Below are 23,587 nucleotides of genomic sequence, written 5' to 3'. Positions count from 1 at the left end.
GCATACACGGATGCTACATACATAGACGAGAGTTACACGGACGCTGCATACATGGACAGTGCATACACGGACGCTACATAAACGTCCAATACATACACGGACGCTAAATAGATGAACGCCGATTACATGGACGCTACATACACGGACACTGCATACACAGACGCTACGTACACGGACGCTACATACACGGATGCTACGTACACGGACGCCAGTTACACAGACACCACATACACGGATGCCGCATACACAGAGACTACATATAAGGACAATAGTTACACGGACGCCAGCTACATGGACGCTACATACACGGACACTGCATACACAGATGCCGCATACACGAACGCCGCATACACGGACACCAGTCACATGGACACTACATACATGTCCACTACATACACAGACGCTACATACATGGATGCCGCATACACAGACACTGCGTGCACATCCAATATGTACACAGACACATATAAGGACGCCAGTTACACGGACGCCGCATACACGGACACCAGTCACATGGACACTACATACATGTTCACTACATACACGGACGCTGCATTCACAGAGGCCAGTTACACAGACTCCAGTTACATGTCCGCTGCATACACGGACACTACATACACAGACACTGTGTGCACATCCACTACGTATACAGATGATACATACATGGACGCCAGTTACACAGACACTGCATACATAGTGTCCGTGTACGCATACACAGACGCTAGTTACACATCCACTATATACACAAACGCCGTATTCACGGACGCTAGTTACACAGACGCCAGTTACATGTCCGCTGCATACACGGACGCCACATACATGTCCACTACATATGCAGATGCTACATACACGGACATTACATACACTTTTACTACATACACGGACACTACATACATGTCCACTACATACATGGACACTACATACATGACATATCAGTATATACTGAGTACAAGCCGTCACCAATAACACTGATGATAAAATTGTGAAGACTGGGAGCTGAAGCCAGCGGCACTGTCTGGTTTCCATGGTAACCACGCTAGGCCCCATCACCGCCCCCTCGGACTGGTTTACAGACTCACCAGGAGCTCTTTCTCTCCATTGGTCGGATCACTAGAGGGGGACGCCTTGTCAGCTGGAGGTTGCTGGCAGTTGTAGTTTATATCAGTGTTCTGAAAAGACATTCAGAGCTCACCAAGACTACAACTCCCAGAAACCCTCACAGCTGCAAACAAGAAGCCGTCCAGCCAATCAGTGGCATTATTGAATCCAGCAGGGTAGGCTGTGCTGCATATTATCCAGTGTTATGTAGTGTAGTTGGTCTGTAGCATAGTCATGGAGACACACAAGTCATACATGATTGTATGATGGCAGCGGCACATGAGGCAGATGGCAGAACTTTATGAGGGCAGGAAAGACTCATTCAGACATCTGGTTGGATTTTTGGTCCTTGAACAACGAAGTGTTTTAAGTGTATGTTAGTGTTGTCATCTGTCATAAACATACAGCGGCCATTGTAACTGGGGGCAGGGCTTATACTTTTATCACCATTGTTCTAGTGGTCCCAACTAGTAATAGAGACCCCCATAGTGACCTTCATAGTGGTACCAACTAGTAATAATGACTCCTATAGTGTTCCTAAATAGTATACTATAGTAATAGTGGCCCCAGTAGTTTTAATGACCTCCATAGTGGTCCCCAGTAGTAATAATGACCTCCATAGTGGCCCCAGTAGTAATAATGACCTACATAGTGGTCCCCAGTAGTAATAATGACCTCCATAGTGGCCCCAGTAGTTTTAATGACCTCCATAGTGGTCCCCAGTAGTAATAATGACATCCATAGTGGTCCCCAGTAGTAATAATGACCCCCACAGGGGCCCCAGTAGTTTTAATGACCTCCATAGTGGTCCCCAGTAGTAATAATGACATCCATAGGGGTCCCCAGTAGTAATAATGCCTTCCATAGTGGCCCCAGTAGTAATAATGGCCCCCATAGTGGTCCCCAGGAGTAATAATGCCTTCCATAGTGGCCCCAGTAGTAATAATGGCCCCCATAGTGGTCCCCAGGAGTAATAATGACCTCAATAGTGGCCCCAGTAGTTTTAATAACCTCCATAGTGGTCCCCAGTAGGAATAATGACCTCCATAGTGGCCCCAGTAGTTTTAATGACCTCCAAAGTGGTCCCCAGTAGTAAAAATGATATCCATAGTGGTCCCCAGTAGTAATAATGCCTTCCATAGTGGCCCCCTAGTAGTAATTATGGCCCCCATAGTGGTCCCCAGTAGTAATAATGACCTCCATAGTGGCCCCAGTAGTTTTAATGACCTCCATAGTGGTCCCCAGTAGTAATAATGACATCCAGAGTGGTCCCCAGTAGTAATAATGACCCCCACAGTGGCCCCAGTAGTTTTAATGACCTCCATAGTGGTCTCCAGTAGTAATAATGACATCCATAGTGGTCCCCAGTAGTAATAATGCCTTCCATAGTGGCCCCAGTAGTAATAATCGCCCCCATAGTGGTCCCCAGTAGTAATAATGACCTCCATAGTGGCCCCAGTAGTTTTAATGACTTCCATAGTGTCCCCAGTAGTAGTAATGACATCCATAGTGGTCCCCAGTAGTAATAATGACCCCCACAGTGGCCCCAGTAGTTTTAATGACCTCCATAGTGGTCCCCAGTAGTAATAATGACCTCCATAGTGGTCCCCAGTAGTAATAATGACCTCCATAGTGGTCCCCAGTAGTAATAATGACCTCCATAGTGGTTCCCGGTAGTAATAATGACCTCCATAGTGGTCCCCAGTAGTAATAATGACCTCCATAGTGGTCCCCAGTAGTAATAATGACATCCATAGAGGTCCCCAGTAGTAATAATGACCCCCATAGTGGTCCCCAGTAGTAATAATGACCCCCATAGTGGTCCCAGTAGTAATAATGACCCCCACAGTGGCCACAGTAGTTTTAATGACCTCCATAGTGGCCCCCAGTAGTAATAATGACCTCCATAGTGTCCCCAGTAGTAATAGTGACCCCATAGTGTCCTCAGTAGTAATAATGACTTCTATAGTGTTCCTAATAGTAATAGTGGCCCAAGTAGTTTTAATGACCTCCATAGTGTTCCCCAGTAGAAATAATGACTCCCTCATAGTGGTCCCAGTAGTAATAATGAGCTCCATAGTGGTCCCCAGTAGGAATAATGACCCCTATAGTGGTCCCAGTAGTAATAATGACCCCCTATTGTGGTCCCAGTAGTAATATTGACCCCATAGTGTTTCCAGTAGTAATAGTGACCTCCAAAGTGGTCCCCAGTAGTAATAGTGACCCCATAGTGTTCCCAGTAGTAATAATGACCCCATAGTGTCCCCAATAGTAATAATGACCCCATAGTGGTCCCCAGTAGTAATAGTGACCCCATAGTGTTCCCAGTAGTAATAGTGACCCCATAGTGTTCCCAGTAGTAATAGTGACCCCATAGTGTTCCCAGTAGTAATAATGACCCCATAGTGTCCCCAATAGTAATAATGACCCCATAGTGGTCCCAGTAGTAATAAATAATAGTGACCCCATAGTGTCCTCAGTAGTAATAATGACCCCATAGTGGTCCCAGTAGTAATAATGACCCCATAGTGGTCCCCAGTAGTAATAGTGACCCCATAGTGTCCTCAGTAGTAATAATGAACCCCATAGTGGTCCCCAGTAGTAATCGTGACCCCATAGTGTCCTCAGTAGTAATAATGAACCCCATAATGGTCCCCAGTAGTAATAGTGACCCCATAGTGGTCCCCAGTAGTAATAGTGACCCCATAGTGTCCTCAGTAGTAATAATGAACCCCATAGTGTTGCCAGTAGTAATAGTGATTCCCATAGTGGTCCCAGTAGTAATAGTTATCCCCATAGTGGTCCCAGTAGTAATAGTTATCCCCATAGTGATCCCAGTAGTAATAGTTAACCCCATAGTGGTCCCAGTAGTAATCGTGGTTTCAGTTGTAATAGTTATCCCCATAGCAAGCGAAGATAAAATGCACCTTTACACCCAAAACAGCTTGTGTCATTAAGGGATTAATGCTCTTAACTTGATACATAACAACATTGGCCAATAAGCCTCTTCCGCATAGGCAATAGTGATTGCGATTGTGCTTGTTTGGGCTATGTGCTTGCGATTTTCTTACGCCAGAAATGCGATTTTTCTCGCAAATATTCTCCCATCGCAGAGTGTGTCGTTGCGGTTTTATAGCACTAGATTACTTATCCGTCCGGTGTGCAGTAAACTGTCTGTAACCCGGCCCAAACCCAGTAACTGCCATCACCACTTCCACCACCTCTGTCCACGCCGTGTCGCGTCTGCTCCGTATATGAAAGTCTTCTCTTGCAGTATTCCAAAGGCCGAGCCGGGCGCGCCGCAGCGACCGTCAACCACCTATTCACTCCAGGTGCCGAATGTCAGCGAAATGGTAGCCGCTCTCCGGAAGCTTCCCCCACGCTGCTGGATAGACACCACTCCCTTCTGAGAGGCTCAAAAACCGCGCTCTGCAGGATCTGCATAGATCTCCGTGGCAGCCGGGGTTTTATAGCATAGCATGCGAGTCGCTAGTGCCTGCGATGCGATGCTAGAAAATTGCAGCCTCCATAGAGAAACATGGGCTACAAAAAAAATCGCAAATTTCAGCATTAGGCAGCGTTCACACGGGCAACAAAGTCGCGCAATTTTGTAGCGTTGCTACAATGCTACAAATCGCATGTATGAGAAGCCCATGCTTTCCTTTGGGTTACTTCACATATAAACGACACAAAAACCTCGTGTGTTCCACGATATGCATGCCACTTGTAAAATTTTGTAGTGTATGTTTCTCTATGGAGCCCTCCTCCCTGTTGCATCACATCGCATAGTGTGAACGAGGCCTCATAAAGCATGCAGCGATGTTGTAACCTCGCTATCACACACGCTACAAAACATAGCATGTGTGCAAGAACCCACAGGAAAGCATGGGCTCTGCCAACATGTGAATTCTAACAGTCTCGCAATGCGAGAAAATCGTACAAGGAAATCACCCATACGGAAGAGGCCTCATACATGCGATTCGTAGCATTGTAGCAACGCTACAAAATCGCGCGACTTTGTCGTCTGTGTGAACGAGGCCTTATGGAGATGTCATCTGACACATGACATCATAGACCTCGCATGACATCACAATAGCTACGGAATGTCCAGAGTTCTAACTCGGCGCCATCTGGTGTCAGTTGAGCTCGACGGCTTAGAAGACGATGGCTGCAAGTACGTAGCTCCTCCCACAGCGCTGAGGTCTCGCTCACACATGGCGTAGCTGGTAAAAGGGGTACATCTGGGCACAACGGGCCAGATTTACTTAAGGCATTCAGTGTTTTGGTGTAGAACAGTCGCACATTTTGTTGCATGGCATCTTGTGCGGGTGACTATTTAGTTCCACAGTAGTAATAGTGTCCCCAGTAGTAATAGCAGTTCCATAGTATCCCCAGTAGTAATAACTACCCCTATAGTGGCCTTGGTAGTAATTACTACCCCCTTGCGTGGCGCAGAGTGTAAGCTCTCGCCTACGACCTGAAGGTTGCAAGTTCGATCCCCACATGCGTCGGGTAGCCGGCTTAAGGTTGACTCAGCCTTCCATCCTTCCGAGGTCGGTAAAATGAGAACCCAGCTTACCCAATTACCTGAAAGCGCTGCGTAATAAGTTGGCGCTATACAAATACCAAGATTTATTTATTTTTATTTAGTGTCCCCAGTAGTAATAACTACCCCCATAGTGTCCCCAGTAGTAATAACTACCCCCATAGTATCCCCAGTAGTAATAACTACCCCCATAGTGTCCCCAGTAGTAATAACTACCCCCATAGTGTCCCCAGTAGTAATAACTACCCCCATAGTGTCCCCAGTAGTAATAACTACCCCCGTAGTGTCCCCAGTAGAAATAATTGGTTCCGGAGCAATAACCCTCCATAGAATGTTATGGAGAAATGATTCTTCATGCAGGTAAAAAAATCGCAGCATGCTCCATTTTTCTGCGGTTCCTGCATGCATGACTTCCATTGACATTGCAGACGGGATTCCACAGGAAAAGCTGGAGATTAAAAAAAAACTAAGGCCCTGCGCATGTCCAATGGCGAGCCGTGCGGACCATCAGCAGTGCAGATTTAATATTCAGAAAGCAGGTACGTGCTTACTGAAATAGTGTACTATATCATATACGCACCACCCCTCTGTATGGGGGAATGATGAAAAGAGATTCTCTATAGATGGTAATATATATTTATTATTAATGAATGAAAGATGTTAAAGATGTTCCCATCATGCAGTAAGTGGAAAGGAGCAGATGATGGTCATTCCGCTCTTCAGGCCTTGGCTTACTTTTGTGTTGTTTTTCGAAATGCAGGTGAAGATCACACATAGGTGACGCTTTCCTGGATTCCTACAACATGGGCTTACTTTTGTGTTGTTTTTCGAAATGCAGGTGAAGATCACACATAGGTGACGCTTTCCTGGATTCCTACAACATCAGCTTACTTTTGTGTTATTTTTGGAAATGCAGGTGAAGATCACACATAGGTGACACTTTCCTGGATTCCTACAACATGCCTCGTTCAGCCTTTGGGCCCTCTGTTTGTCAAGTCCGGGGTGTGAAGGAGCTGCTTACAATCTTAGCTGCTTCCTTCTGTCAAGTCCGATGGGTGGTGAAGCTGCATTCTTCATTAGCAGCTTCTTTCTTTCATTGTCACCACATTGTAGATGAGACGTCCAGATGGTTACATAGCAAGTAAGGTCGAAAGAAGTTCTTCGATTTCAACCTGTTATTCCTTGCTATGTTTTCCCAGAGGAAGGCGAAAAACCCCTGAGGATTGTTGGTTTGTCCTCATATTAGGGGGGAAAATTCCTCCCTGACCCCAAATATGGCGATCGGAATAAGTCCCTGGGTTGTTGAAGCTCGAATCTATGTGGATGTTAAGTGGTGGGTGTTCAGTCAGCATTGAGCTATACTGTGGTATTAGTAGTGGCAGCGCTGCCCTTTACAAGAGTCTGTACATGGTATCAGGTATGTTGTGGAAAGTAGTAGGAATTGATAGACGGGGTAACATGGATGGATGTCATTAGTTCTGCTGGTTTGAGTTGGTCGTCCACCAGCTTTGTTGAACACTTAGTTTGCTTTCTTCTTGAATGGCCGCCTGGCAAACAGATTAGCCATCCAAAATGTGGTCTTGATGGTATCAACAGGATGATAATGATGAGACCACTCCGGACAAATAAAGCTAAATCCTTTAAAGATCTTCTGGTTTTTAGATCTTACTTTGTTCTGTTGTTCTTCATAGTGCAAAATTTGGTCCATTTTCAGGTTAACAGAAGCTGCTGTCATGATTGGTGGTGGTACGACCCTCCTGGCTTCCACATCTTCCCAATTGATGTTGGAAAAATATGGATGTTTCCGCACGTCTCCTTCTACTCCTAGCCGATGGTGCTGATCTTTATGCAGCAGTCCTAGTAAGAAGTTCAGTGTGTCAGGAGACAGTGACTCTGGGTAATTTGGAGAATAGCGGAGGATGGCAAGCTTAACTTCATGCTCATTTTGTCCAGTAAAAGGAGACTTAGATGTGTACATCTTATACAGTATCACACCTATGGCAAAAAAATCTACCCCTTCTCCATGTTGCTGGCTCCTCACCATTTCTGGGGCCATATACTTAACTGTACCTACACAGTGTCCTATAGTCCTGTCTTTTGCATCCATTGCAGCCACACCAAAGTCAGTAATTTTGACATGGCCATCTGCGCACAGAAGGATGTTTGCTGGTTTTAGGTCCCGGTGTATGATGCCTAACCTGTGCAGGAATTGTGTGCCACAGATCACTTCGGATATGATAAATTGTATTGTGGGGTGATCAAGAGGACGGTGCTTAAGCATAAAATCATTCAGGTCCCCTCTGGTGGCCAATTCCATCACATAATAGACAAATTCTTTTGTGTGGAAGGCTGCCAGGCCGTGAATCAGGTAAGGGCTCTGGTGGGACAGTTCTAAGATATGGCGCTCTACAAAACTGCACGCATAATTCGTGAAATATAGTTTGTTAGTTACTTTAATGGCGACACATTCCTTGCGGATGATGTCTCTTGCCAAATAAACTTCTCCAAAGCTTCCTTCTCCCAGTGTCCGATGGAATGTAAAGGACTGTAATTTGAGGGGTACTGTGGTATGTGTTTCCTTGCCAGGTTGTTCGAGTTTGTCCATGCAAATGTTGCTTGGTATGGGTCCTTCATCATGGCTACTGCCACTCTGAGAGCTTTTGATGGTTTTGTGGAGTTCCTTTTCTAGAGAATTGCTCTTGCTTAACTCCTCAGATTGACACACTTCTTTTTCTGTATTGATACCAATGCCTGTATTTTCCCCTTTATCATCGTCCTTTTCCTTCCCTTTAGATGATTCATTGTCTGTTTATAGGAAACAAAGGAACACGTGTTAATATGTATAAGAATTATTACAGTCTTCATTGCTATCCCACAGCAACACATATTCATATATAGTCAGATCACGGAACATAAAACTGACATTATATTCACTAAAGTGCAAAATCCTAAACAAAGATCTAAATATTGTTTTGTGTCTGCAGCTCTTGTGCGGAGCTTGTTTCTATGGTTAAAGATTATAACATTTGAAAGGATTATAAACAATTCTCATGAACATTCCCAGCTACTTCCGGATATCCTACCTCTACTGTTGATGTTACTGGGCCCTGGCATTTCATAAGAAGCTCTTTGGCTATCTCTTATGCTCTCTCCATTCTCTCCAACTTCCTTTATCTTTACTTCTTCATTATCTTCCAGTTTTTCTTCTCCACTCTGTGTATCCTCTGCATTATAGTGCTGGATATACAGATCTTCGAGGCTCTGGATTTGGTCGTTAATGTGATTAAACTCTGCCCGTATTTCCAACTGAGTAGCATTGCACTGGGCGCACAAATCTTCCAGGATGTGGATCAGGTCATTAAGACGTTGGCATTGTGCTTGTATTTCCTGTTCCACAAAGCTGTCTTTCACCAGTTCTGCCTCCTCATAGTTGGTCTCGTTGTTTTGGTTTTCTTCTACATCGATCTCTCTTTCCTGCTCTTCAGGTGACATGTTGGCTATAAAGAAAAAATGTATAGTTATATGATAAGGAGTCCAAATCAGGAAACCTGAAGCCAGCTTTATACATAATGAAGGATAAATGAGATATAACTAAGGAATAATAAAGTGGATGTTTAGAGAACTTTCCAAAATAAGACCTCACCCATTGCTTTGTATGGCCTATTAGGGCACATGGACATTATAGAGGGGCTCTCACACACGAGGAACATTTCATGCTCCAGGGGACCCAAATGTCCAAGAATTATGGGGAGGGCCATTAATCTTAATGGCTGGTACATCATATTACATTTAATTTTCATAGGTGCCAGTAGCAAAACACGTAGTGATCCAATCTAAAAAGAGTCGTCCTAGTGGTGATGATTTAACTTGAACCGCTCACTGCTGCAGGATGGATATGTACATCCTGGGTGGGAAGGAGTTCACGTGAAATTACATACATTTACATCATATGGATGGTGCTGGCTCAAAAGCTGATCCCACGCCATCCGCAGTGGGAGCTGGCTATGACTGACAACAGGCCTTATGCTGCACTATTGATTACAGCATGCATGGAGTTAACAGCGAGGGAGTGTCCTCTGTGATGTTGAGGCAGTGGGACAATGAATTGCCATGGCAACTGGAGGCCTAACAGTGACTTCCAGTCTGCTACGACTGTCAATGTAAATCAATAACCAGAATACACTGTAGTAAAGAAGTAATGCAGTGTAATATCTGAGCACTTATACTGCAGGTTCAGATTCCCCAAAGGGACATAAATTGTGAAAAACAAATTCTACAAAACCAACATGTTAATAATAATATAACATTTTTTTATGCGCACTTTCCCTTTTTGGTTTAAAGAAATTCATTTAAAAAGCCTTATGCTTGGTATAACCACATCCATAACAACCCTACTATAAATTGTAAACACTTTTATCCCACACAGCAAACCCTATAAATAAAAACAGCCAACAGGTCCTCATACAGAAATGTTGATGGAAAAGTAAAAACATTATGGCTTTTGAAAAGTGGAGATGAAAATCTAAAAAAAATTGTGTCCTTAAGACCAAAATAGACTGAGTCATTAAAGGGTTAAAGGGAAATTATAACCTTGTTCTTTGTTCTGGTCAGCGAATTCCATTTTGTAATCCATAATGTTTTTGAAGGCTTAGGTGGAAGCCGGGCATCAGAAGAGACAAGGAGAACACGTAACTGGTGGCAGGTTTTACATTTCCCAGGGAAATAAGCTCTACTGTGCCCCCATCACCCACATTGGCAGAGAACTGTGCATTTGCATATTGGGGCTGTTGTTTTATACCATGGCCTATTAGCTTATAACTGTATCCCGGGCTGGTATGCAGCATTCCATATTTACTATGATGTCATAATTGCTCTTCACTAACTGTAGAAAGTTTACAAAGGATAAATGGAGCAGTTGCCCATATTAACCAATCAGATCATATTTTTACTGTTGAAGTGAAAACTGAAATCTGGTGGATTGTTTTGGGTGGCTCTTCCACTTTTCCTTTGCAGCAGCATATTATACATTACATTATAAAGGTTAAACTACAACTTTCATCATGACACCCAGAGAATCCCGAGCACTTCCCTTACTGCACTTTCCCTTTGTCCCCTCCCCCAATTTCTCTTGCAGTTACTTCCTATATTATTGGGGTCCTTTTGGCAGTAACAAACGGGTGGGGTGGGGGCTGTAATTATAACCATAATCTTTTTTTATATGAGAAGTTGCATGTATCCTACCTTTGCTGTCCTCTATATTGATGCTGGATCCTGGGAGTTCCTCCTCCATATTGGTATCACTGGGCTCTAGGAGTTCCTTCTCCATATTAATACCAATAGGTCTTGGGAGTTCCTCTTCCATGATTATCCTGCTGGGTGTTTGGAGTTCCTCTCCCATAATTATCCCGCTGGGTGTTTGGAGTTCCTCCTCCATGATTATCCCGCTGGGTGTTGGGAGTTCCTCCTCCATGATTATCCCGCTGGGTGTTTGGAATTCCTCTCCCATAATTATCCCGCTGGGTGTTGGGAGTTCCTCCTCCATGATTATCCCGCTGGGTGTTTGGAGTTCCTCTCCCATAATTATCCCGTTGGGTGTTTGGAGTTCCTCCTCCATGATTATCCCGCTGGATGTTGGGAGTTCCTCCTCCATGATTATTCCACTGGGTGTTGGGAGTACTTCCGCACTTCTCTCCTTTTGGATGGTAGTGCTGCACCTTATACACCCAGTAAACCTTGCCCAGGTTTTTCGCAAGCATGCTAAGAACCGGTTCTTTCTTGGTTTCTTAGCTTTAATTGGCTTGTCCTGGCCATCACGGCCATTGTTCTTCTCTTCAGGAATGTGCTCGATCTTATCAGCTTCTTCCTGTAAATGGTTGGTCTTCTTTTTTGCCTTCATTTTATCACAAAGGCGAAAATATAGAAAATCTAGAAATCCGTATGGATTGACGCTCTCACTTATTCTCTGCTAGCTGCAGCAAGTGAATGCAAGGATTCTGACCCGTGCATCTGTATAAGAAGGCTTGTGCCATTTTGATGTCATAACTGCCTTGTGATGTCATCTCAGCATTGTGATGTCATCTTACCATTGTGATGTCATCCACTGCCTTTAGGAACATTCTAGAACATGTATAGACATGTTTATATGTAGAAGATTGATTTTATATTGGTAGATAAGATATTAGAACCAATATCATAAATACAATGCCAGAACTGATTTGTTTGCCTTTCTCAAAAAAGTCAATTGTATACCAGTGTAAAAAAAAAACCAGCGTATAGCTGACCTATAATTGTATCCACGCTTTTTTGAGCTCTTACCTGCAGATTTTGCTGCATATCAACAGTTTGACTTTATTGTGGATTTTTACATTTCCATTGAACTCAATTGGGAAAATTTGCAGCAAATTTGCAACTAATCTGCAGTATAAGGGCTCCTTCACACGAGTGAACGCGCTTTTGCGCGTGCTTCAGCTCAAAATATTTGAACCATGAGCAAGCCATTTTTGCGCTCATCTGATAATTTTTCTATACTTTTGCACCCACGTTGCATGTTTATTTGTACACAGCAAACCAAGACACACCGATTGAATTACTAATTAGTCTGTGTTTTTGTTTTTACACAATTATGCAGTGTTTCACACATCTTAACATATTACAATTGCACATCCCCATTGACTTCTATCGGGACTTTGGGTGTGCAAATGTGCAGGAAAATAGAGCATGCTGTTTTTTTTTCTGAGTGAGCAAAGTGTGCAGATAAAATATGCTCATGTGAGCGCACCCATTAAAATCAATAAGTTCTATTCACGGTGTGGATTTTGACACAGGTTTGTATGCAGAAATGCTGCAGAATTTCCCACAAAATTTTTTTGCAGCATTTCTGCCACATAGAAACATACCCTTAGGATGTGGTTGCATGGGCCATAAATGTTGCAGATTTTCCACATGGTGACTCCGCAGTGTTTACTATTTAAGCCATGTGGATGAGATTCAAAATAGCTCATCCACGAGGTGTAGAAATTCCCTCACGGAATCTGCAGCAGAGCTGATACGTTATGGATTTTAAGGATGAAATCTGCAGCAAATTCTCACCGATGGCTGTGAAGATTCACAGTAGATTTTCCAATGTGTAAAATTTGCAGCAGAAGTAGCCCATGTGCACATACATTATGGGAATGCAGTGTACAGGATGGCCTGCAGATGGTGTTAGACAGGCATTCTGATACTTGCAGAAAGAAAACACCTATGGGTGTGGCATGAAATAAGATAAAAGGAGCAGTTCCTACCTTACTCAGGGGGAAGTGACAGCTTAGCAAAGCTGAAAGGGCTGCAAGCCTGAGGTCTAGTGTGGAAGAGTGAGAAGTGGCGTGAAGATGCTGCATCGGGAACTGAGAGCCTGAGGTGTGTGTTGTGTACCATACAAGTTTGCTTTGCTATGTGCAATAAATGCTGGCAGGTACCAGTTTTAAAGATGTCAAGTTTCCTTGAGTCTTTATACACCGATGTCCAGACCGAGAGATTTGCAATCTGCAGGCAAGAAACCCCAGCTTGCCACAATATACATCTGCACACTGAAGAAGTGCAGTGATGAAATTAGCCAGTAGGGCGCTTGAGAGCAGGCTTTTTGGGAAAGTGTTCTAGTTTAGTCTGATAATTTGTCACCAGTGTGGGTATGTGTTGAGGAAAGACAACCTCCAGACCAACAAAGCTCAGTGGACCTGGGAGCGGTCTGTTACCAAACTTCTGCTTCTGACTGAATATCACAAATCTGACATGGAAGGACGCCCCCCTAGACTGACACTCTGGATGGATATGAGATATGGACATTGTGATGTTGTATTGAGACGCTAGGTCTATATGATAGACAAACGGCCAGGAAATTATATGGATTTGTGTACACTGCAACAAAAGGTAACATTGTGAAGATTGTGTTATGAGTTCTGTTGATTTGCCACAATACAGGATGGATTTACTAAGTTTGTACTAAACTTCTGGCCTGGATGTGGTTCACTAGTGTACAACCATCCATCTGGTGGAGGAAAGATGGCGATCTGATGAGCTAACAGCCCCCAAGTTATCACAAGACATACAAGTGCGGCTTTTACACATATATTTCACATACATACACCGGGGCATACACAGACATATTACATTTTAACACATTGATCCATACTTGCACCACCGCCTGTGGAGAGATCATCCAACCTCAATGTGGGGGAGTTGCAGCGGGAGGAAAGCAGAGGCATCTTTATTAGGAAGAAGCCATTGCTGCTGGGGACACGCGACTGAAAAACAGCCAAAAAACAATGGCAGCCTCTTAAGGCAGGAGGGCCTTTTTGTGGCTGGGATCCCTGGGCAGTTGCCCAGTTTGCCCCCACCTTACCCTGACAATGCTGGTCCTGTCCACAGGGTTTGGGTAAAGGGGATAGAAGGAGGTGGCTCTACGGGTCCTGTACAATCTTATCTTTGGTTGGTATAGGAGATTCCCCTAATATCTATCTGAACTGTTCATGAATCACACTGGATTAACATGCACCCTCTACCTTCCCTTTTTACCCAAACTCTACAGATACCTAATATGCTCTGTTATTACTAGTTTTGTTGGCATTTATTTATTTTTTTGTTCTTGTTTCATCTATTAAATGTATTTAAAATCATAGTGATGAAGCCTGCTTGCGCCTTAGTGACGGTGCCAATTTTTGGAAATCTGATAGATGTTTCTTTATTATAGAAACACTCCGTAAAGGTTTTGCAAATAATTCTGATATTGTGTTTGTCCCATGTTCAGAAACATACCCATTGTGGCCCTAATATTTTGTCTGTTTGCACAACGGGGCCCAAAAGGAAAGGAGCAGCCGGTGGCTTTCGGAACAGACATTTTGCTTGATGGTGATTTAGGTCCCATTACCCACTTGTAGAGCCCTTGAGCGGCTAAAACGATAGAGAACCCCCACAAATGACTCCATTTTAAAAACTAGACTCCTTAATTAATTCATGTATCGGTCTACTGCATATTTTGACCCCACAGTTTTTGAATGAATGTAAGCAAAGCAGAAGAAAAAATTACGATTTTCATTTTTGTGCAAATTGTGTCATTTTAAAAATTTTTCCTTGTACAGCACACATATGAATGAAGACTCACACCCTAGAATGAAAACCCTTGTTTCTCCTGTGTTCACAAACCCATACCCATTGTGGTCCTAACTATATGTCTCTATGCACAATAGGGCCCTAAATGGAAGGAGCAGCCTGTGGCTTTCAGAACAGAAATTTTGCTTGAAGCAGCCAAAATGATGGAGAACCCCCACAAATGACCCCATTTTGAAAACTAGACCCCTTAACGAATTCATCTAGGGGTGTACTGCGAATTTTGATTCCATAGTTTTTGAATGAATCTAAGCAAAGCTGAAGGAGACATTTTCATTTTTTTGACAATTGTCAATCTAAAAACGGTTTCTTTTGTACAGCACACATATGAATGAAGACTTTCACTCCAAAATGGATTCCTCCGTTTGTCCCATGTTCAGAAAGATACCCATTGTATCCCCCAATCTACTTATAGGACACATGACTTGGCCTATAATGGCGGGATCACCCATTTTCATGGCGCAACTGAATAAATTCCAGGCCCCATTGCTCACTTGTGCGGAGAAACAAATTGACTCCCTAAAAGTAATCCCCCCCCCTCCCCTCCGTGCCCTTTTTGGCATTCCCTAAATCTTAGATAAAAGTAATAATGTAAACTGTTTGGTATGTCCGAAGACGGGTAATTATGGAGGCCTGGTTGGGATGGGCTCATGGGGCAATACAACTGGGTATCCCTCCTCCTCTCATGCTTTTGTGGGAGTATTTCTTTACCGCAGGGATTGGGAGTAAAAAGTAGCGCTCTGTGAGGGTTCATAAGCTGGCTGAGGTGCGGTGATCTCACAAAGAAGGCACTCAACAAGCTGCTCCTGGAACTGCAGGAAGGCGAACGTTCCCGGGGCTTCTTGGAAATTATATATTATGGATAGCGGTCTGAATAACGCCGTATGTGGTATCCACTTGCAGAGGCCTGCAGCGGATCCCAGCTGTGAGCCCGCCTGTGGCCCTATGTATGGTCACATATCTACTGTGTATACCTGTATACTCACACAGATGGTCATGCGCTGCACACCTTTTTTGCTTGTATTTCCTGTGTCGTCGCTTAGTGATGATGCGAGTTCCTGCAGCCCATATACAATGTAATTGTATGGGGTCCGTGGGTATATCTGCGACCATAGAGCACAATGGGCTCTATGTTGCGAATGTTGCGCTCTGTTTTGTGCGAGTGGATTACGTAATTCCAAGCCTCTAATGTGAGTGGAATTGTGTAATCCAGTGCATTTGATTGATCCACCGATTGATCTCTTATATCGCTGACTAAATATACAGGGAAGACGTCTACATCTTTACCAAGGTAATACCCAATGAGAGGTCTGCACTATCCCCCGAGGTGCTGGGCTGTACAACTACAGGGCGTCTATTATATCAGTTCTTGCATTAGCTTTTCCCACTCTGCAATGACTCACTGATGTCCTAATATGTATGATGGGAACCAGTGCGATATCTATAATGGGAAGAAGGGGGAGCCCTAGAGCCCTGGCGCAAGTGTGAAAGGGGCATAACACTGCGTCCCCGCCACACGGGCAAGTAAAGCACTCTCAATAATCTGCTGCAGTATATGATGATGCTATAACTAGTGGGAAACACTTGATGTTTATCCAACTTTGTCTTGTTTTGGGTCTACAACCTCTGTAGATTAAAGAGATTGTCCAGGGTTTAAAAGATCATGGCTGCTTTCTTCCCACCTTGGTGCCACCCTTGTCCCTGAGTTGTTGAGTACTGCAACTTAGCTCCCATTCACTACAATTTAGCTGAGCTGCAATACAACACATAACCCTTTGGACGAGGGTGGCGCTGTTTGGAAGAAAGCAGACATGTTGATCTAATCCTGGACAACCCCTTTAAATTCTCCAGGGCCGGTTGCGCCAACCACCCTGTTGATCTGGGTTTAAACTCATCAGTTCTTGACCTTGGTTTAAGGAATGTTCTGCGCCAACACTTCCTGATCTAAAACTTGCAAAACCAATTTCACTTGATCTGATTGAAGGTTGAAACTAGAAGTGTATCCTACATGGTGATTGGTGACTGTAGTCAGGTGATCTTGCCAGCTCTCATGGCAATAGTAAAAACATGGCTACTACATCAGCAACTGCTTGATGTAAGCTCATAACTCAGGAAAAGCTTATTGGCTGAGTCAGCCATTTTGGATTTCAGCTGCTAAACTAAGTTCAGCCAGTTTGATCCGCCAAAATTGGGGGATCAAATTGAACCAAGATCACAGGCTAAACGGTGTGGGTGCAAGGGTGTTCTACTTTATCTTGGATCAACTCTTGTTGATGTCAAATCAAAACTTTGGTGCATAAGCCTTAGATCATGGCTCTTATATCCTTAGAGCTGCTGACCCTAAAGGTGTTGTTCAGTTGTAAAATATTGATGGCCTAGCCTTGGGACAGGCCTCAGGTGTAGATCAGTAGGGGTCCACCCCCCAGGACCCCTGCCATTAACTGTTCACCAGATAGCTACACTCCAATTGAGCAAACAACTAACTGGTAAGGGTCCTGGGTGGCAGACCCCAGCTGATCTACTGTTGATGGCCTAGCCTACAAGGCCATCACTAGTTTTCTCCTGGACAACCTTTAAGCTATAACCTTCACCACTAGGAGGAGCTCATCATACAGATTTCAGTTCAATGTAATCTGTATGTAAGAAGTGCCCCCTAGTGGTAGCTGCAGACCCACTCTTTTATAATAGGCTTGTGTAGCCTACAATCCGATAATCGCTAAATTATTTAGTAATTTTCCTGGCCAATGCAGAGGAAAAAAACGCCTTCCCAGAGTCACTGCAATACCACGAGCCTATGGAGGAGTGGCGCTGTTTCTGGAAGAAGGCAGCCATGTTTAGTCTCCCACAACCTCTGCGTGACTGTAGTAACCTGTTGTCTTCTCTGTATATAGATCAATATCTGTAACTCCACTCGGTAAAGCTCCCAAAAAAATGACGTCAACGTCCTCCTTAAATACTGGATCCAGACCTTCAAGGTAGCTCTGACTACATACCCTGAGCGTTGCGGTTGCTCCTTGTATTTGCAATGGTGCACTTCTCTTATGGTTTTAGAAATATGACCGGTCTGGTCACCCGGTCCACAAGAAACCGGACTGCCTCGTCGCTGAGTGATGACCCGCTACATAAAGGCCTTCCTTTCGTACATATACCACTGGTGGATGGTCAGGTAATGGGACTACAGCTTGTCTTGGGCTAGTGGTCTGCATAGCAGAAAGGAAGCCGGACAGGTCAGAACTGGCCCCATTATGGTGCTGGGTTTTGCTACCCAGAACAGATTTGTTACCCCCTCCACATATTTCATGACATTGGGCCAATTCCTTATCCTCCATCGTCCAACCAAACAGTTTCTCCGAAGAATCCTGCACGGGTTCCTGACTTTTAGTATCCCAAGACTTTTAGTATCCCATGCCAACCAGACCTGCATGTGGTGGCTGACTAGCGCTCTAACCTTGGGTTCTTCACACAACTTGGGGAAGGGGGTGATAATAGAATAGTTTCCAATAAAACCTTTAATTAGCCCCCTCTAGTAAGGGCTCCACAATCCAGACTCTCGGGATGTGTTCACATGTGGCGGATTTTATGCAGATTTTCTGCAGTGGAAAATCCACAACTAAAGGTGTCGCTCTGACGGGATCCATACCAAAACTTACAGAATAACTGCAGATCTTGATGCGGCTCTGCAACAGATTTCACCCTTTCAATTAAAGGGATAAAGTCTGCTGCAGATCTACACCAAATCAACTACATGTGAATACAACCTTTATAGTAATGGTGCCCCAAACATGGCAATATACCGCTCTAGCCAGCAGTTCCAGCAATCGCCTGGCAGCCTCAGAGCCCAACACCTCCCCCGCTTTGTGCTGGAGACAAAGGGGAGGAGTCAGACTCTGATGCTGCTGGTGATCACATGACTGAGTGGTGCTGTGGCAGGAAGCTTGCTATGAAGACACCACTGGGTGACCCGGGGGCATTAGAGGTGGTTTGAGTGTCTGCCCCAAATGCCCATACTGTTATCTGCCAGGTTCTGTGCGCTCCACCTCTACGGCCTGCCCAGCCTCATCCTGCACTCATCTATAGGTTGGGACCTCACAGAATATTTCTTCTTTCCCTGCAGACTTTATCATCAGCATACGATGACCTGGAGTCCCTGAATGTGCAGCTGCTGAGATAAGACACGGTCCAGCACATCCACACGCTGGTGGTAGGTGGTCCTCATACTGACACGCATGCTGCATACATGGACTACGGTAGTAACTAAGGACTGTTAGACCTCTACATTAAAGTGGTCCCCCAGTCTTGTATTACTATAACTCACATGACAATCCCTGTAACTTACTCATATCTAAGACCTCTGCTTGCTATAGGCGAATGAAAACCTTCCTATTGCTTGGCAAACCCTCAGCTGTGAGAATGTTACATCTGGTTTGGGATACGGTGTTGGATCCTAGTCTGATACTCGTCATTACCTGCATTGTAGAAGTCAGGAGAGGTTGTGCCACTGATGGATGAGTGTAGACAGGATAGAACTGTAGCAAACCTCAGCTGTGAAGTGAGGGATCAGGAGCGGCTGCCATCCTCTGGATGTAAGGAATGTTCTCATGTACTGACGGTGAACACGCTGTTTCACATCTTCACCACTTTCATGGTCTTATAGGAAGGTGTAGAAGTTTCCATTAGTGATTAAAGGCATCTTCTAGGACTGACATACTGGCACTATTCTCTGGATAGGCCACCAGTAGTTCAGCTCTAGACGCCCCTTTAATCCTCCCATCACCTTGGTCTACATACACTATCTGCTTCTACCTGTCTCCTCAGGGTCAGCTCACCAACCTGTGCGCAAAAGCATCATCTTCACAGAATCTTGCAGGGGCAACGGGTCAACTTGACGCTGTAACCTGGCGTTGGTCACGTGATGTCAAGCGGAGGTCGTCCGGAGTCTGTTTTATAAATGTCTTATGTGGTTTTGTAACAGTAATAAAGAATTAATTGATGCTTCGTGTTCCGAGCGCTGACTTGTGGATCTGGACACTGGTTAGTCACAACTTTACCAGCAGGGGTGAGGAACAACGGCCCTTACAGGAAACCATCAATCTTATGTAGAATCACAGAATGGTAGAGATGTAAGGGACCAATATCTAATTTATGTCTCCTCCCTTTCAGTTTCCTCCCATTGCTTCTAGTCTTTCCTTCTGCAGATGAGAATAGGGCTGATCCCTCTGTACTGTGACAGCCCTTCAGATATTTGTAGACTGCTATTAAGTCTCTCAGCCTTCTCTTCTGCAAGCTAAACATTGCCAGATCCTTGAACCGATCCTCATAGGACATGATTTGCAGACTGCTCACCATCTTGGGAACTCTTCTCTGAACTTTCTCCAGCTTGTCTTTTTTAAAGTGGGGTGCCCAGAATTGGACACAGTATTCCAGATGAGGTCTGACTAAGGAAGAGTAGAGGGGGATAATTACCTCACGTGATCTAGACTCTATGCTTCTCTTAATACATCCCAGAATTGTTTGCCTTTTTGGCTGCTGCATCACATTGTTGACTCATGTTCAGTCTGTGATCTATTAGTATACCCAATTCTTTTTCGCACATGCTTCTGCTTAGTCTGATTCCTCACATTCTGTATGTGCTCTCCACCCCCCCCCCCCCCCATTTTTCTTGCTCAGATGTAGGACTTTGTATTTCTCATTGTTAGATACCATTCTGTTAGTCGCTGCCCACTGTTCAAGCGTTTCTAGATTGTTTTTGTATACTCTCTCTTCCCTAGTGTTGGCTATCCCTCCTAGCTTTCTGTCATGGGCAAGTTTGATCAGTTTCCCATCAATTCTCTCCTCCAGACCATTTATAAAAATGTTGACCAACACTGGCCTAGGACAGCCTTGTTGTCCCCACTCGATACATTCTTCCACTCGGGTGTGCAGCCATTTATTACCACTCTTGGAATACAATCACTCAAGTTGTGAATCCACCTAACACTTGCCTTGTCAATCCCATAGTTGGTCATTTTTTTCAATTAGTATGGTATGAGATACTTTGTCAAATGCTTTACTAAAGTCAAGATATCACCCAGACGGGGACTTCTTTGAAAGTTCTGGAGAACAGATGATGGTGAGTGGCTCTTCACTTACCTCTGCTACTGCCTTTAGTACCCTAGGATGTAATTCATCTGGAGCTGGAAACTCTAATTCATTTACGTACGTGCTCACAATCTCTCTGCTTAGAGATGGCCTGCATTCTTTTAAAACCCCAATAGCACAGGGAAGAGCAGTTGATGTTACATCTACTTTCTGAAAGAGAAGACATACAAAATAAGAATGTCGGAGAAAGTGACGGCCCAATGAGGCTGATGTGAGGTCACAGTTGTCATCTGGTCTGTGTTGCAGTAGTGACAAGCTTAAGGAGGTGGACAAATCACATGGTCCTGACTGACTTAAAATCTGTCTAGCAAGGCTACTGAGGGCCACATTAGTATAATGGATTGTAATTGTAAGACTGTATTTCCTTTTCTCTGACTACCTGGTCCAACCCAACACCTTAAAAACAATCTGGGAGTTAGCTGAACCTAGTGGAAGGTTCCCAAAACTTCCTTAGGGCTGAGTCCACACTCACTGGGACAAGAAGTAGTTTAACATCCCCTCTGATCTGTGCAGCCGGCGGTCAAGATATGGACAGGTGTGCTGGAACAGACTGTCTTCTGCAGGATGGTAGTGAGGACCAGCGACACTGTACTGCAGGATGGGCTCAGTGGAAGAAGCGGACAGCAAGGTGCACACCAAAGGCTCTGGGGGGCTGTAGTGACGGCTACAGCACTCAGTCTGCATGCATGCAACGTCAGTGTAGGACTAACATGCAGCGGGCTGCAAATGAGTCCACATTGTGCTGGCGCATATTGCTGGCAATGGCTCAGAAGAGGCTCTTCAGTGCCCAGATCTCATGGGCCTTGGGTTTGCCTGGAGGTGTATAAGTATTGGCGGAGGTGCTGCGAACCAGTTATGTCTCTAAGATGCAGGCAGCAGTGTAGGTGAAGGAGTTGGGCTACAATCTGCTGCTGGGTGCAGCTCTCCACATACAAGGTAGGGAACGATCAATTCAAAACTATTTTATTGAATAAATTCAAAGCGGCATAAAACCTGTGTTTTAAGCCTGGACCACTTCCGTTCAGCTGGGGTCATCCACAACTAAGGCTGGATAGATGGTTCAGTGTGAGATATATTCCTGAACTATCTAGCCTTAGGGCGCCCACCCACCGGCGTTTGCGATTTTCGTGCGTAAAAAACGCGTTTTCGCGGCTTTTCCATTAATTTCCATTGACTTTCATGGGTGCATTAGGAGAAAAATAAGGACACATATGCAACTGACAGTTCCTATGTTAAAAAACGCAACGCAACGCAAAACGCCAGTGGACAGGAGTACATTCAATTCTAATTGCTCTGCAGAAAAAACGCAAAACGCAAAGAAAAAAAAATCGCCAGTGGGTGGGCGCCCTTAGACTAATGAACATGGTCTACCAGCTAATAAGTACAGTGAGGGTGGCTTTACAGCTGTGTCGGGGCATCTGGTTTGCTGCTCCATTCATAAGGCATGACTACGGTATCCCATAGTCGTACAGCTCCGTCTTATAACTGGACCGAAACGCGTCGAACGGACCCCATTCACTATAAAGCAATCCTTTCGCTTTCTGCGCAGTTGCCCAGCTTTTTGTCGGGAGAAATAACACTACATGCAGGGGACTTGAACTTGCGATCATTTGATCACTCATGCAGTATAATCTACCATTCAATTACATTATTCCTTTCATAGGTATGGCATCCCTGGGGGCCTTCATGGCAACCGAACTTCACCCCACAATTATTTTGTGTAGTGGGAAGGCATTCAAGACCCCTTACAACAATCGGGGCATTTAAATGCCGCTGTCGGACTTAACGGTGACATTTAGAGGATTAACAGCCTTGCTCAGCGTTACAGTTTCTGGCGGGTGTCTGCTAGCACAGAGAGCTGGCATGTGCCTTGTATGCGGTGTTAAGGACTCTATAGGAATGGGGTCTGTACCACTGGATTGGTGCATCATCGTGGTGCCGATATTCAAAAAGGAGTCAAAAGTGACCCTGACAACTACAGTCCAGTAAGTCTGACTTCTATTGTGGGTGAAATGTTTGAAGGGTCTCTAAGAGACGTTATCCTGGAGGACCTCAAGGAAAATGGCCGTATATCTCTGTATCAGCATGGGTTTATGAGCGATCACTCCTGTCACACCAGCTTCTACGTAGAGATAAGTTCTAGAACTGCCCGGTTATAGTAATACGCCTTCTGCTTTCACTCCACAGTGAGGCGCTGCTGTGTGATAACAATACATATAATTCTAGACCCAATATGGTTATTAAGGGAGTCTAGTTTATGGCAGGGTCCATAGGATAGGACATTGCTGCTCTTCATAAGCATCACCCTCTTACACCCAGCGGTGTCCTATTTTACAGTGACCTTTTTGGTCTGTAATTGGAGCCAAAATAGAACATGCAGCAATTTTCAAGAGCGTGAAAACCGCATGTCTGCATACCCCATTGGAAATCAATTGCACATATAATACAGAGCGCAAATATGCCCGTGGGAAACTTCCACATAGAAAATCCCCATCATACAGCACAAGGTCAGAAAATCTCATCACAAGATGTGGAAAGATTCCCTGTGACATCTGGAGCAGAATCTGCACTAATTTAAGTCCTTTCCTCTTGCAATCAATCAGCCATAGCTGAGGACTTGGAGGAGAAGGGATATGCATCTTTCAACCACTCCTGCCTTCT

General features: G+C 44.5%; 1 pseudogene; it reads left to right on the top strand.

Moving 5' to 3' along the window:
- LOC136620683 (alanine aminotransferase 2-like) overlaps positions 1 to 19,779 on the top strand; it is a 51,678-nt pseudogene extending 31,899 nt beyond the window's left edge.
- Positions 19,780 to 23,587: the final 3,808 nt, after the last annotated feature.

Source organism: Eleutherodactylus coqui, chromosome 3 (assembly GCF_035609145.1).
Source record: "Eleutherodactylus coqui strain aEleCoq1 chromosome 3, aEleCoq1.hap1, whole genome shotgun sequence".
Lineage (NCBI taxonomy): Eukaryota > Metazoa > Chordata > Amphibia > Anura > Eleutherodactylidae > Eleutherodactylus > Eleutherodactylus coqui.
The sequence above is the reverse complement of the archived record's forward strand: the minus strand, read 5'-3'. Positions and strand labels throughout refer to the sequence as shown.